Here is a 15000-nt window from a genome sequence, read left to right on the forward strand (position 1 = left end):
ATATATATGCATATATATACACATATATACATATATATATATATGCATATATATACATATATATATACATAAACATATATATATGCATATATACATACATCTATATATACATATATATACATACCTATATATACATACCTATATATATATACCTATGCATATATATATATATATTAGTGAATAAATTACAAACACTATATTCCAAAGTTCATGATGTTAACCATCTTATAATTTATTACTATAATTCAGTTGACATTTAAAATTCTTTACAGTATCTGATGAGTTAAGAGCATAATAGATTCACTGATTGATATAATAATTAAGTGATTGATTTTGTGCTACAAGACAGATACTGTCAAGAATTGTAAATGTAAACTGAATTAAAGGAATAAATTATAAGATGGTCAATATCATGAACTTTAGAATATAGTTTTTTTGTCATTGATTCACTATATTTCTCTATAATTACATTGAGCTTCTTAAGTAAGGATTTGAATATATTATTAGAAAATATAGTGTCACAGAAATATATATATATATATATATATATATATATTTATATATATATATAATAATTTATAAAATATATATGGCGATTAAGCTACACTGAATATTCTGCATTTCATCCAATATAGGATTCGTCAGGCTTATGCGCCTAAGCCTGACGAATCCTATAGTGGATGAAACGCAGAATATTCAGTGTAGCTTAATCGCCATATAGATTTTATAAATTACTAACTAGCTCTACCTACGTATTGAGCACTTTTGAAGTAAATACTTAAAGTTAACGCATAAATCTATACTTTCATATATTAGGTTTATGTGAGTAAATGAAGTAGTTATATATACATATATATATATATATATATATATATATATATATATATATATATATATATATATATATATAAGGAGTTAGAATTAAATTGTGAACCTGGAGGAACACAAGCTACATTTCTGGATTTAGATATGAAAATTGATGGTGGAATTTTAGTTTATAAATAAAATGTTTGATAAAAGAAACTCTTTCCCCTTTTAAATATTTCGTATGCCGCATAAAGAAAGTACCTGCCCTGTTTTTATGTTTTATGGGACCATTATGTCAGAGTTTTTGAGAATAGCTCGCGTTACTTTAAAATTAATAGATTTTATATCTCCAATTTCTAGCTTAGTAATAAGGATGATAAAACAGGGTGGGGATAAAACTAAAATATTTAAACAGTTAAATAAAGTATTTGTTCGTTATCCTGGCGCTTTTGAATCATATAAAGTTAACCAGAATATTTTAATAAAGGAAATCCAAAATTCCGCAAAAAGGGACAAGAAAGTGAAAGAAAACCTAACGTCTTACCGCTAGTCCATGGCGCGACCAGAAGTTCGGAACGTTAAAAATTAGGCAAAATCAATCCAACTGATATGATGACTTGCAAAAAATGGCTTGCAAAAAGTCGACCCCTCCTTGTAGAAAAGTGCCCAGTTGAGAGTGAAGGAATAAATGTTTTATTGGCCAATTTTTTGATATTTGTCATCCGATATGTTGAGCTTCAAAATGATACCAATCTCATGAAAATTCGTCATCTCTGTCGAAAGTTTAGGCAGACATACAAACATACATACAAACATACATACATACCATATATACATACATACATTTAAACAAACAGGTGAGATTTAATGTATAATATATATATATCAGTACTGTATGTGGATTACAATTAAAGTCCCCCCTCTTTGGGTTGAGCACTTTGTAAATATATTTTCACCCCATGCGTTTTTAATCTATTAAGCGAAGCCCACTATTAATTTGTTTGTAAACAAGCTGATGGTTAGAACACAGTCATATGGATATATTTTTTTTAATTTTTGAAATCGCAACTTTATAACATATAAAAATCGATAGAACATTAACTCTATAATAATATATACGAAATCTGCAAGAATTAAAATATCATATTTAAAGGTACTATACGACTGGGCTACACCGGGCGTCTTTGCTAGCTAAGATAAATTCTTTTTCAGTTTTAACAAAAAAGCTACAATAATACCAGGGCTGCACCATTTAAGCTGAACATCCACAGAATGATAACATTAATATGTTACATACTAGCCTGCATGCCCGGCATTGCCCGGGGGGTTGGAGGTATGTGTTCAGCAGAAAAAAAAAAAAAAGAAAAATGGTAGGAGGCAGGCAGTTCGAACACCTGATGCAAAGGCGGAAAAGAAAGTGAAAGTAAACCTAACGTCTTACCGCTACACCATGACACGAACAGAAGTTCGGAACGTTAAAATTAGGCAAAATCAACTCAACCGATACGATGACTTGCAAAAATGGCTTGCAAAAAGTCGACCCCTCCTTGTAGAAAAGTGCCCAGTTGAGAGTGAAGGAATAAATGTTTTATTGGCCAATTTTTCGATATTTGTCATCCGAGATATTGAGCTTCAAAATAATACCAATCTCATGAAAATCCGTCAAAAGTTTTAGGCAGACATGCAAGCATACATATATACATACATTTAAACAGACAGGTGAGATTTATATTATAGACTAGCCTGTGTGCCTGGCGTTACCCGGGTGTTTGGAGGTGTGTATTGAGCAAAAAAAAAAAAATGTAGAAGGCAGGAAGGCTCGAACCTGTTACGCAAAGGCGGAAAAGAAAGTGGAGGTGTGTGTAAGGGTGTTGGTTGAGTGAAAACAAAAAGAGGGAAAATTGCGAGTGCAAAAAAAAAAAAAGTGGTAGTAGGCAGGCAGGCTCAAACCCATACTGTGAAGGAGGAAAAGAAAGTGAAAAAAAAAGTGACGCGTTAGCTGTTGCGCCCATACCAAACCGGAAGTGACATAGGTTTAAATTAAGGCTAGACAATCGAAAAGAGGGGATGACTTTTGAAAATATTGGCAAAAAAAGCGACCCCTCCTTGTAGAAAAGTGGCCAGTTGAGGGTGAAGGAATTAATGTCTTTGTCCAATTTCTCCAATATATGTCGTCCGAAGAGTCGAGCTTTAAAACGATACCAATCTCGTGAAAATCCGTCGCCTCTGTCGAAAGTTTTAGACATACATACAAACATACATACATACAAACATACATACATACACACTAACAGACAGGTGATATTCATATAATAGATGGAAAAATCCGTTTGGAATTTCCACAGGTCCTGCTAGTATAGATAAATAAGTAACGATTTGACATATCAGTTGGAAGAAGACAGACGAGCATTAATAGCCTTTGTTGACGCATGATAATAATCGAGTTTCTATTTTTGCAGGCAAAGTCTTATCTGTTTTGTTCCATACGAGATCATTTGGCAATAATAAGACAATACTAGAAGCCTCAAACCTTGATATCGATTATATTCATTAAAAAATTATCGGCTGATCAGAATTGTGATCTCAATAAGTCAATACAATCGGGGTATCAATAAGTCTTCACCTGACAACAATATTAATTAAATGAATTTTCCTTTTTTTGTTAACAGAAAGTTTAAATCTATCTATATATCTATTAAAGTGGGAATGTGTGTGTGTGTGCGTGTGTGTGTGTGTGTGTGTGTGTGTGTGTGTGTGTGTGTGTGTTAACACTTCTTATGACAACCTTTATTATACTTCACAAATTTTTGATCTACGGATTTGAAATTTGGTATATAGGATATTCAGACACGTTGAAAACTTTTTAGTCAGTTTTCATCTGGACAAAACGGCTGCTAAGGAATCAAAATCGTAAAATTGGTACTTAGGAGTCATCATATTTTTATCTATTTGTCGACTGTTTCACGAATAACATGACTAGATAAAGGTCCTAAGTAATGCGCAAGGGCTGATGGTGCAGTGGCTAGAGTACTTGCAAAAATCAATTTTAAAAGTGATATTCTCCTGGAGGTTGAAGGTTCAATTCTCAGTATGGGCGATTTAAAAATACAATTGCGAGTTACTTAGGACCTCTAACGAGTCATGGCTGATGGAACAAGAGCATCCTACCCCCGTGAAGTATAATAAAGGGTTCTGTTTGAAATTCCGTCCGAATTCCTAAATCTGGCGGAAACGTTACCGAGTTGATAAAATACACCTGAAGAAGGTCGGAGGTTACTCAACCGAAATATTGTGAAAAATATACCGAGATGAGAACAATAATCCAAAGAGTGCAAATAATGTGAATAAAAATAATGATGATGATGATAATAATAAGTAACAAATAGAAGTCGACCCCCCCCCATTTGCATTATTGGTCCCCCGATTTAACAGAGAGGGACCTATGTTTTAAGTGGCATCCGTGCGTCCGTCTGTGTGTCTGTCCATGCATTTGTTATGCCGGACGATTGCCAGATAACTGTCCATTAGTTTTCCCCGAAATTTTGCCACAAATTGTATTTCATTAAATGGATGTGCACAGTAAAAAAAAAAATTTTTTTTCGAAAATTCCCGTTGTGTCCCCAGGGCCTCAAAAGAGGTAAAAAATGCCGCAAAGTGGCCAAAAATAGCATGTTCTGCCCCATAACTTTTGATCCATCCTTTAGATTTTTCTAAAACTTGGCCAAAATGTGGAGGTCATTGTTCTTAATATAAATCCAGTAGGGTAACCTTGAAAAAATTCTGGTTCATGTCCCCGGGCACTTTTAGTGCTAAAAACACCCTCTTTGTGACTCTTTTTTTTTTATATTTCTCAACAAAAACTTGCTATGTCTGGCTATATAGTGGTTTTTTACGTTGGTCAATTCAAATATACATGTGTTAAGGCCTGAAACAGCACCGTTATCCATTGGGATTTGGCGTCCCCAGGGGCTCAAAAGAGGTCAAGAATGCCCCCAAATGGCCAAAAATGATGTGGCTTGTTTATAAATGTTTCTTTATCTCTTGTTAAATCAGATTACACACTGACATGTGCATTCTCATCACAGTTTTCTAATGTAACAGAACCATTAACACTAGTTTGACAGCAGCAGCCATATGCAAATGACCAAGCCGCTTGTGCAATGTGACGTCACAACAGACATAAAAGAACACATGTGTTCAGAGAAGCACATATTCAAGACGTGTCCGAGATTTGAGACGTTCAAGACACAAGAGAGTGGAAAAGGAGGTGTTAAAAACAGAAGAGAGCGGAAAAGGACATGTCTGAGACATGAGAAAGTAGAAAAAGATGTGTCCGAGACATGAGAAAGTAGAAAAAGATGTATCCGAGACATGAGAAATAGAAAAAGATGTGTCCGAGACATGAGAAAGTAGAAAAAGATGTATCCGAGACATGAGAAAGTAGAAAAAGATGTCCGAGACATGAGAAAGTAGAAAAAGATGTCCGAGACATGAGAAAGTAGAAAAAGATGTGTCCGAGACATGAGAAAGTAGAAAAAGATGTGTCCGAGACACGAGAAAGTAGAAAAAGATGTGTCTGAGACACGAGAAAGTAGAAAAAGATGTGTCCGAGACACGAGAAAGTAGAAAAAGATGTGTCCGAGACACGAGAAAGTAGAAAAAGATGTGTCCGAGACACGAGAAAGTAGAAAAAGATGTGTCCGAGACACGAGAAAGTAGAAAAAGATGTGTCCGAGACACGAGAAAGTAGAAAAAGATGTGTCCGAGACACGAGAAAGTAGAAAAAGATGTTTCCAAGACATGAGAAAGTAGAAAAAGATGTGTCCGAGACATGAGAAAGTAGAAAAAGATGTATCCAAGACATGAGAAAGTAGAAAAAGATGTATCCAAGACATGAGAAAGTAGAAAAAGATGTGTCCGAGACAGGAGAAAGTAGAAAAAGATGTGTCCGAGACACGAGAAAGTAGAAAAAGATGTATCCGAGACACGAGAAAGTAGAAAAAGATGTGTCCGAGACATGAGAAAGTAGAAAAAGATGTATCCGAGACATGAGAAAGTAGAAAAAGATGTGTCCGAGACATGAGAAAGTAGAAAAAGATGTATCCGAGACAGGAGAAAGTAGAAAAAGATGTGTCTGAGACATGAGAAAGTAGAAAAAGATGTGTCCGAGACACGAGAAAGTAGAAAAAGATGTGTCCGAGACACGAGAAAGTAGAAAAAGATGTGTCCGAGACACGAGAAAGTAGAAAAAGATGTGTCCGAGACACGAGAAAGTAGAAAAAGATGTATCCGAGACATGAGAAAGTAGAAAAAGATGTGTCCGAGACATGAGAAAGTAGAAAAAGATGTGTCTGAGACATGAGAAAGTAGAAAAAGATGTGTCCGAGACATGAGAAAGTAGAAAAAGATGTGTCCGTGACATTAGAAAGTAGAAAAAGATGTGTCCGAGACATGAGAAAGTAGAAAAAGATGTATCCAAGACATGAGAAAGTAGAAAAAGATGTGTCCGAGACATGAGAAAGTAGAAAAAGATGTGTCTAAGACATGAGAAAGTAGAAAAAGATGTGTCCGAGACATGAGAAAGTAGAAAAAGATGTGTCCGAGACATGAGAAAGTAGAAAAAGATGTGTCCGAGACATGAGAAAGTAGAAAAAGATGTGTCCGAGACATGAGAAAGTAGAAAAAGATGTGTCTGAGACATGAGAAAGTAGAAAAAGATGTGTCCGAGACACTATAGAGCAGAAAAGGACGTGTTTGAGATATGAGATAACAGAAAGAGACATGTTCAAGACAGAAGTGTTTGGAGAAGTGGGATTCAAGAAATGTTCAAGATGCATGGATGGAGTCAGAGCCAAGATAAAAAGTCAAACTTGATCAAAAATACAAATTGAACTGTTTAAATATGTCGAAAAAAATACATTGTTGGAAAATACTAAAAAATATAGGCTTTTGTTAATAAAGAAAAAGAGAGTCAAGCTTTTTTTTTTTTTTATTTATGTCCCTTGCACAGAGTCTCCAACGTGTTGGGTTCGTTAAAATTTTTTAATTAAAATATTTTTTTTAAAATCCATTTTTACCCTAAACAAGGCACAGCACCACTTTGAAATAAGGGTTACTATAGGGGACATAGGTTGCAGGGATATTATGAAAGGAGATGAGCAGCAAGATGTCTGTTCACATTACACTTGAACTTCTGCATGTCAGTACAGTTGGGAAAGCAGAATCCCGGGAGGGAATTCCAAAGCCTAGCAGTTCTGGGGAACAAATTATTGGAGTAGAAGGCTTTCTTACACCTGGGGATCTCTGTGTAGGGGTGGGATTTAGCTTCTTGTCAGGTTTGTCGGGGGGGGTTGCATCGAAGGGGTACAAGTGCTTGTAGATCGTCAGAACATTCACCATTAAAATACTTGTAGAACAGGCAGAGGGCTCTTTAGAAAAAAAGTATACAGAACATTAAGCCTTACTACTTCCGTGCTGGCTCATGACAAATTGAAATCCAGTGTTCTGTTTGTGACATCTTCACTAGAAGATTGACGTACAGGGCTAACAGATTCTTTCTATCAGGTTTAGTTTTCATCAGAGTTTTCTTTCTCCTAGATGGATTGTCTTCACCAAGGTTCAGGAGCTCCATTTACGCCCTATATGATAACCCTTGAGAATATCAAAGAGAGTCTTCTAGATGCTGCACCTTGCATAAGGGTGACTTGAACTGTGAATAGTAGGGGCACTTAGCTCCTTGAGGTATTATATATATATATATATATATATATATATATATATATATATATATATATATATATATATACCCACATACTTAAATACATACAGCACTTAGTATTCCTAAATGGTCTAGTACTGGTCAGGCTCGACGCTTACAGACGATGATTCATGTGAAAATGAGTGAATAAAAATGGTGGTGGTGATGGTGGTGGACGAATTAGTTATCTGAACCTCTTATAGCGATCGTGTGGACGCGTCTAATATAGGATGCGTCCATTCATTTGGAAGTGTGACAGACAGACCAACAGACTAAAAGACAATGCCTTTTATAGGGACGCATGAAAGCATCTAAGAAACAAATAAACAGTGAAACGCTATGAAGAATTCGGCTCGACCACCACACGCCACCCCAACTGCTGCACCAAAACGGCATAAAAACCTCGATTTGCAGATGCGCGTGTGCATGCGTGCGTATGTAACCTGCATATACATAAGCATTTGTCTATCCCCTGACCATTTATTCCTCCGCCCGTCTGTCCGTTTTTCTCTCCATCTAACTGCCCGCTAGCCTCTTGTCCTCACACACACACACACCACGCTCACACACACATACATGCACACACACCATCTGCGCGCACGCACACACATACACACACCACACGCTCACACCTTTGCTAGATTTGGCTGGAACTCATGGTCAGTCCGAGCAGCTGTGCATTGTCTGTCCAATTCCAGCAGAAGGATTACCGTGTAGCCGTGTTAGTTTTGTCCGTGCAAGCTAGCTACGCAAAGGAGGGAGAAGAAGAGGGGGGAGGAAAAGGGAAGTAACGACATAGGTATGGACAGATGGAGTTGGCGGTGTTGGTCAGGTGCTGGCCGCACCTATCGATCGTTAACTGACGGATGGTGTGAACACGCGCAATCAATAGTCGTGATGGCTATGGCTTGTTTACCTTTCCTCCTCGTATATTCTTCTTCTTCGCGCACAGACGATTGCTGACCAAGACTAGTCAGCCACTGCCTTTGCATAACTGCTAACCTTCCTACAAGCCGAGCCGACTGGTCCTTTGGAGGTAGACGGGCTGGAAAACACCTTTCCCATAGAAGAAGCTTATCACTCATAATACAGTACACCTATTCTTATTAACACACACACACACACACACACACACACACACACACACATGAGAGAGATGAAAAAGGAACAAACCAAGTTATATATAAAGTATGACTTTGTCCTATTTCAGAACGAAAAATCGTTGAAATGTGTGTGTGTGTGTGTGTGTGTGTGTGTGTGTGTGTATATATATATATATATATATATATATATATATATATATGGAGGTTAAGTGGTTAACGACACGAACTGAAATATATTTCATAGAAAAAATATATATTTCTTAAATATTGTACTGGTATTTTATTTTCTTCAAGTTATTAATCCAGAAGAAGTTTTACAATAAAGACGAAACGCTAATGGACGTGTGTGTGTATATATATATATATATATATATATATATATATATATATATATATATATATATATTGCAATTAGGAAGGAAAGACTTTCATGATTCATGATTAAAAGTAAATTTGTGTATATATATATATATATATATATATATATATATATATTCCTTTAATCTTCTCTCAAAACAGGGGGAAGAAGGGGGAAGAGGAGAGGAAAGGAATAGAAATGGGGAGCCAGCTGACCGGTTTCGACCCTCGTTTCTCAAAGCTGTATCGAGGGAATTTTTAAAACAAAGAATGAAAAAGCGATTAAAATTACGTTTTATTCAATTTACGGGGGGAAGAAAAAAAAAGTGGGAAAACGATTGAAATAAAACAGCGTTATGGTCGAATACCCTAGAGATTAATCACGTTCAAATCCAGGAGGCATTCCCTTTACTTGAAACGGGAAGGTTTTCTAAGTCGAACGTGAATAGTCTACAAAATCTTAAGGTGATATAGTGAATGAGCACGATTCAGAATAGAAAAAGAGTCCGTGCTAAAGTTTGCTGCACAAGACGGGTTTTTAAGTAAATGATCAGTAATTGAAGACCCGTATGTGTTAGTAACAACGTCAGTTGCCCGGTAGGTTCCATTCCTAATTTTACTGGATAAGTGTTGTTGGATTCTTCCATCTAATCTTAATGTCGTTCGATTCAAGTAGTTGGCACCGCAACCACATTCAAAATTGTAAATAACGTTACTATTATGGTGTGAGGGGGTAGAACGTCTTTTCGAGAAGTTGGTAATAAAGTTCTCGTAGAGAACACAACTCGCGCATTGGCAGCAAAATAAAATCCATGAACTGCTGAACTTATTTGTTTGGCAAATTTCTCACTTACTGTACCCAACCAAGGCAAACGAAGATAAATTGGACATTTGGCTACTATATTCTCTTTAATTCGAAAGAATTCAGTCAATTTCTTTTGAATAACTGACCTAATCACATCTAGTGGATACCCGTTTTTGGATAAAGTATCCGTAATTGTTTCCAATTCCTCATCTAATTTTAACTTGGAACAAATCATAAGGGCATACCTATATATATATATATATATATATATATATATATACTAGCATGAGTACCCAGCGTTGCCTGGGTTTACATGAAGTTCCCTTTGAAACACGCCCGTTATACTAATCATTTTCATCATGGATAACGTAGATACTCCCACAACAATTTCAAAAATTAAAGAACGGATAAAAATATTTCGGCAGAAGGGATCACTGTCCTAAGAAATCTCACGATTTTGTGAACCTAAAAAAATGACGTTTATAAACTTTAATGCGTGCGTTTATTTTTCATTTTGGTAAATGTTTAGTTTAGCCGCGTAAATTATTTGCCAGACAAAAAAAAAATATAAGAATTATTTATTTTTATATAAAACATATTTTTAGATTCAAAGGCTGAAATTAAACCAGAAAAAATATCATTTTTATTATTTTTTTATCATTTATATTTATTATTCGAGGCCGCTATATTGCTTTTAAAATTTGGCATTTCTAAGGTTTGGCAGATTGGCCTTTTTAAGCTCTTTCATGAACTATGCTTTTGGCCGCCATATTTTTTTTTTGTAATGAAAGAGCATAAAAAAGCCAAATTTGGCCTTAAAAAAGCCAATCTGTCAAACCTAAAAAAGGTCAAATTTTAAACGTGAAAGGCATGCACATCAAGTCTAATGAAAAATGATTAAAAAAAAAAACGTGAAAATTATTTTTTTTTGTTTTATTTCAGCCTTTGGGTCTAATAATGTTTTATATAAAAATAAATAGTTTTTATAATTTTTTTGTCTGTCAAATAATTTACGCCGCTAAACTACACATTTACCTTTATTTTTTGTAAGGGCACTTTTTTACTGGCTTTTTTTTTATGAATAAAGGAAATTTTCGATTTGCCTTTTTTAGGAGGTGGGGGGGGGGCTTTTCGATTTGCTTTTTTTTTTTTTTGTCGTTTTATGTTTCTAATGTAATACCCTCAACCAAAAAAAATGAATTTGTCATATTTTGGGGGGTTTTTTTCTGTTTATTAAATTGTTAGATGAAAATAGAGAATGGTCTCATAAAAATAATTAAATTTATCGTTATTTTATGTTTCCAATGTAATCCCCCCACCACCAGAAAAAACAAATTGTATTTGTCAGATTTTGCATTTCCCCTCAATCGCCAAACTTGAAAAATGCTAGAGATGACATGTCTCGTTGAACGCTTGGTGGTCAAAAAGTGGGTTCTCATTTTACGTTAGATTTATATAGAAAAGTGATCCCCTACTTACATGTTTTTTTTTTTTTCAAAATTTCTTCTCTCATAATATTTATAAAGGCTGTTAAAATGTATTAGGCTGAAAAAAGTGATCTCCATTTTATGTTTTTTATGATTTTTTATTAGATTTAATGTGCACGCCTTACATGTTTAAAATTTGGCCTGTTTTAGGTTTGACAGATTGCCTTTTTTAAGTCCGCGGGGTCACGTCGTATAATGTTACCTTTTTATTTAGAAAATTAAGTTTGTAATCGATGAAATTAACGCGAAAAAAGAAAAAAAAAACAGTGTAAATTGTGGAATTTAGAGGGGGAGTGGCAGTAGATTTTCATTTTCTTAGGTATTAAATGACGCTCTGTTTAAGGAATAAAATAAAACAAACAAATGAAATCTTTTCAGTTTTTTTTTGTAAGTGTTTTTTTTTTTTATATTTAAAAAAACCCGAATAAAAACCAAACATTTTCCTATCTACACGGAATTATTATTCCAGCTAGAAACTTAATGAAATTACCAAATGATATTTGGTGAACGCTTGTTTTTTATGGATAGCATCTAGGGGTAAATAACTCTTAAAATAAAGTAAAAGAAAAAAAAAGGTCTCTTTGTTGGAAATATTAATTCCAAATTAAATTAAATTAAATATATTATCAATATAATTGCTGTTTAAAATTTATTAAATAACAATTTTAAATAGAATACTTAAAATAATTCTCTAGCTAAAAACATTAACTAAGATACCGCTATTTAGTAAAATCGATTTTTCTTAATGTCATATGCAAATGAGGTGATCTCTTAATTGTATATTTTTGCAAGTATAATACTATATATAGAAATAAATGGATGATTAAAGTCAGACACGTTTTTTATATATTAATCAAATTGTGAACAAACAAACAAACAGGAATACGAATTTATATATATCGATACATGTATAATTATAATATATACGAATGTACCTATATATATATATATATATATATATATATATATATATATATATATATATATATATATATAAGAAGACTACCAGTGACCCGTTGGGTCAGTATGTTATATTAGCTATGGAATTCATGTATGAGCGTGACACTTGTGACATAAAGACATTTTTGTTTGACATAACAGAAACATTTCTATGAAAGTATATTAAAATGAAAAAAGAATATAGATAGATTTCTATGAGTCGTTCTGTTTATAATAATTGATTATTTTTGAAAAATAATTACAGTTACTGAATTATAAGTGGCCGGCCATACTTATAGGCAAATGTGCACTGAACAGATACCATAACACTTATTATAGTTAAAAACAAATTTTGATATATCTGCTTTTTTTTTTTTACATTGTTCATTTCTGTATTATGTTTAAGTTATTTTAAACCCCCAATCTTCCCATGTTAAATAATAATTTCGAAATAATAACGTTAATATTTCTGCGTCCCAATTGTTCTTTTGTTTTTGTTTATTTTAAACCCCACTCTTCCCATGTTAAATAATAATTTCGAAATAATAACATCAATATTTCAGCGTCCCAATTGTTCTTTTGTTTTTGTTTATTTTAAACCCCACTCTTCCCATGTTAAATAATAATTTCGAAATAATAACGTTAATATTTCAGCGTCTCAATTGTTCTTTTGTTTGGTTTTGTTTTTCGCGTTTAAATATCCAAATAAACAATTGTTAATACTGTCTGCTCTTTTTTTTTACATCGTTCATTTCTGTATTAGGTTTAAGTTATTTAGTTAGTTAACCCCTCTCTTTCCATGTTAAGTAATAATTTCGAAATAATAACGTAAATATTTCAGCGCGCATGTCATGCGCGCATGCGCAACCGGATGTCGTAAACCGGAAAGTGGGTTACATACATCATTACAAGGTCATTTGAGTTTTATAATTATATATATATATATATATGTGTGTGTGTGTGTGTGTGTGTGTGTGCGCGTGTGTTTGTGCATGTGTGCGTGGATGTGTGTGTGTATATGAAAATATGTTCGCACATGAAAGTATACAGAAAGAGTTCTAATGCAAAGCGCGATAAATCAAATTTCCTTTAAGATTAAATAATAAAGGGACGAACACATCAGTTCTCAACTTATTTTAAGTGAAAACAACAAAAACAGCAAAATATAGATGTCGCATTCTATAAAACACTAGCAGAGTGACCCAACGTTGCTCGAGATTGAATGATGATCAACGAATGTTTGATGCTTCTATATTTTTCTTGTCATCGAAATTGATGAAATAGTAAATTTTTCAATCAAACTGTACTGTGGACTTAGTCACTGTGAGATACATATGAAGCTTCCTCCAGGTACATTGCGATGCGTCCCCGATTAGAGCAGACAATCGATTTGATTGAAAAAATGGGCGATTTCATCGATTTTGATGACAATAAAAAATATAGGATTGTGGAACATTTGTCGATTATCATTCAACCCCGGGCAACGTCGGGTCACCCTGCTAGTTGTATTTATAGTCGCATTTAATCTACAAGCATAGATTGGCCACAACACTCACAATAAATGCCACCCAGGGAATCATTAATAAAATTTAGAATCCTTTCTGCAGTTCAACCATATTTATTACAAATAAACTTTAGTTTATGTCTAAGTTGTCCACCAAGTTTTAGTTATAAATATCCAACAGTCCTTTTTTATCATTATGAAATTGTATGAGGAGACACTTTGGCGAATGTCTCATCAGTAGCAGGTGTGACTCTTAAGAGGCGTCACACCTACTGAACCGTCACAGGTTATCTGAAAGTTTATGCAACAATTTTAAATGGCTGCACAAAAAGTCTGGAAACTTATTGGAGGCACCTTGCATATTCTCTATCAAGATGAATAGGAATCTTAATGCTTTTTTTTTTCAATTTTCTTATCATCATACCGAATGCTAAACATTTACTCTCTGTTTAAATAAACACTCCAACCAAGCGAGTTTTTTTTAAAGATTCTAACCAACCCTTTAAGTGCAATTGTTTGAATCTCTCTTGCACTTGGTTCATCAGGTATATTCACCAGGAAGATTTTGTAAATTCGTTGGCACGAGTCTGGTTGGTATTATAATTACTGGAATAATAAAGATTTTCCTAAGATTCTAGTTTCTTTTCATGTCATTTTTTTTTTTACATAGGCATAACCACTTATCAAGGCCAGAGACCACTCGAGAATAAGGGTTAAGAGTGTACAGTAGTCAATTGGACAATATAGTAATCGGTAGTAATCGAAATTCGGTAAATTTGTTAAGTGGAACGGCCCATCAAGAACTTGTTTACGTTGGACTTGAAGACAACCATATTGTAGTCAGCTGGAAAGCAAGCAATCGAAAGACAGTTTCACAGGCGTGCAGTTCTAAGAAAGAAGCGTTGTTCGTGGAATCTACGTTTAGATTTAGGCACAGATAAAGAGTGGGGGGGAATTATTGATAGTGTTTTCAGCTAGACAAGTGTTTCTTGTGAAAGTTTGGTGATGGGGGACCATAGACTGAAGCTCAGTCGAACACTTGCCATGAAAATGATGATAATACAGAGACACACTCGCAACATCTCTTCTGTGAGATAGAGGTTGCAGGGAGAGAGAAAAGGACATCGCCTACGAGGCTACAAAGTCTATTTTTAACTCTATCAAGGCAGGACAAGACCTTTCTAGCAGCTCCTGCCTTAATGTAGCAACAGTACTCCATCCTTGGACGTACCTGGCTCTTA

The sequence above is a fragment of the Euprymna scolopes genome, chromosome 15 (assembly GCF_053919585.1).
Source record: "Euprymna scolopes isolate OS-2025 chromosome 15, ASM5391958v1, whole genome shotgun sequence".
In the NCBI taxonomy this organism is placed as follows: domain Eukaryota; kingdom Metazoa; phylum Mollusca; class Cephalopoda; order Sepiida; family Sepiolidae; genus Euprymna; species Euprymna scolopes.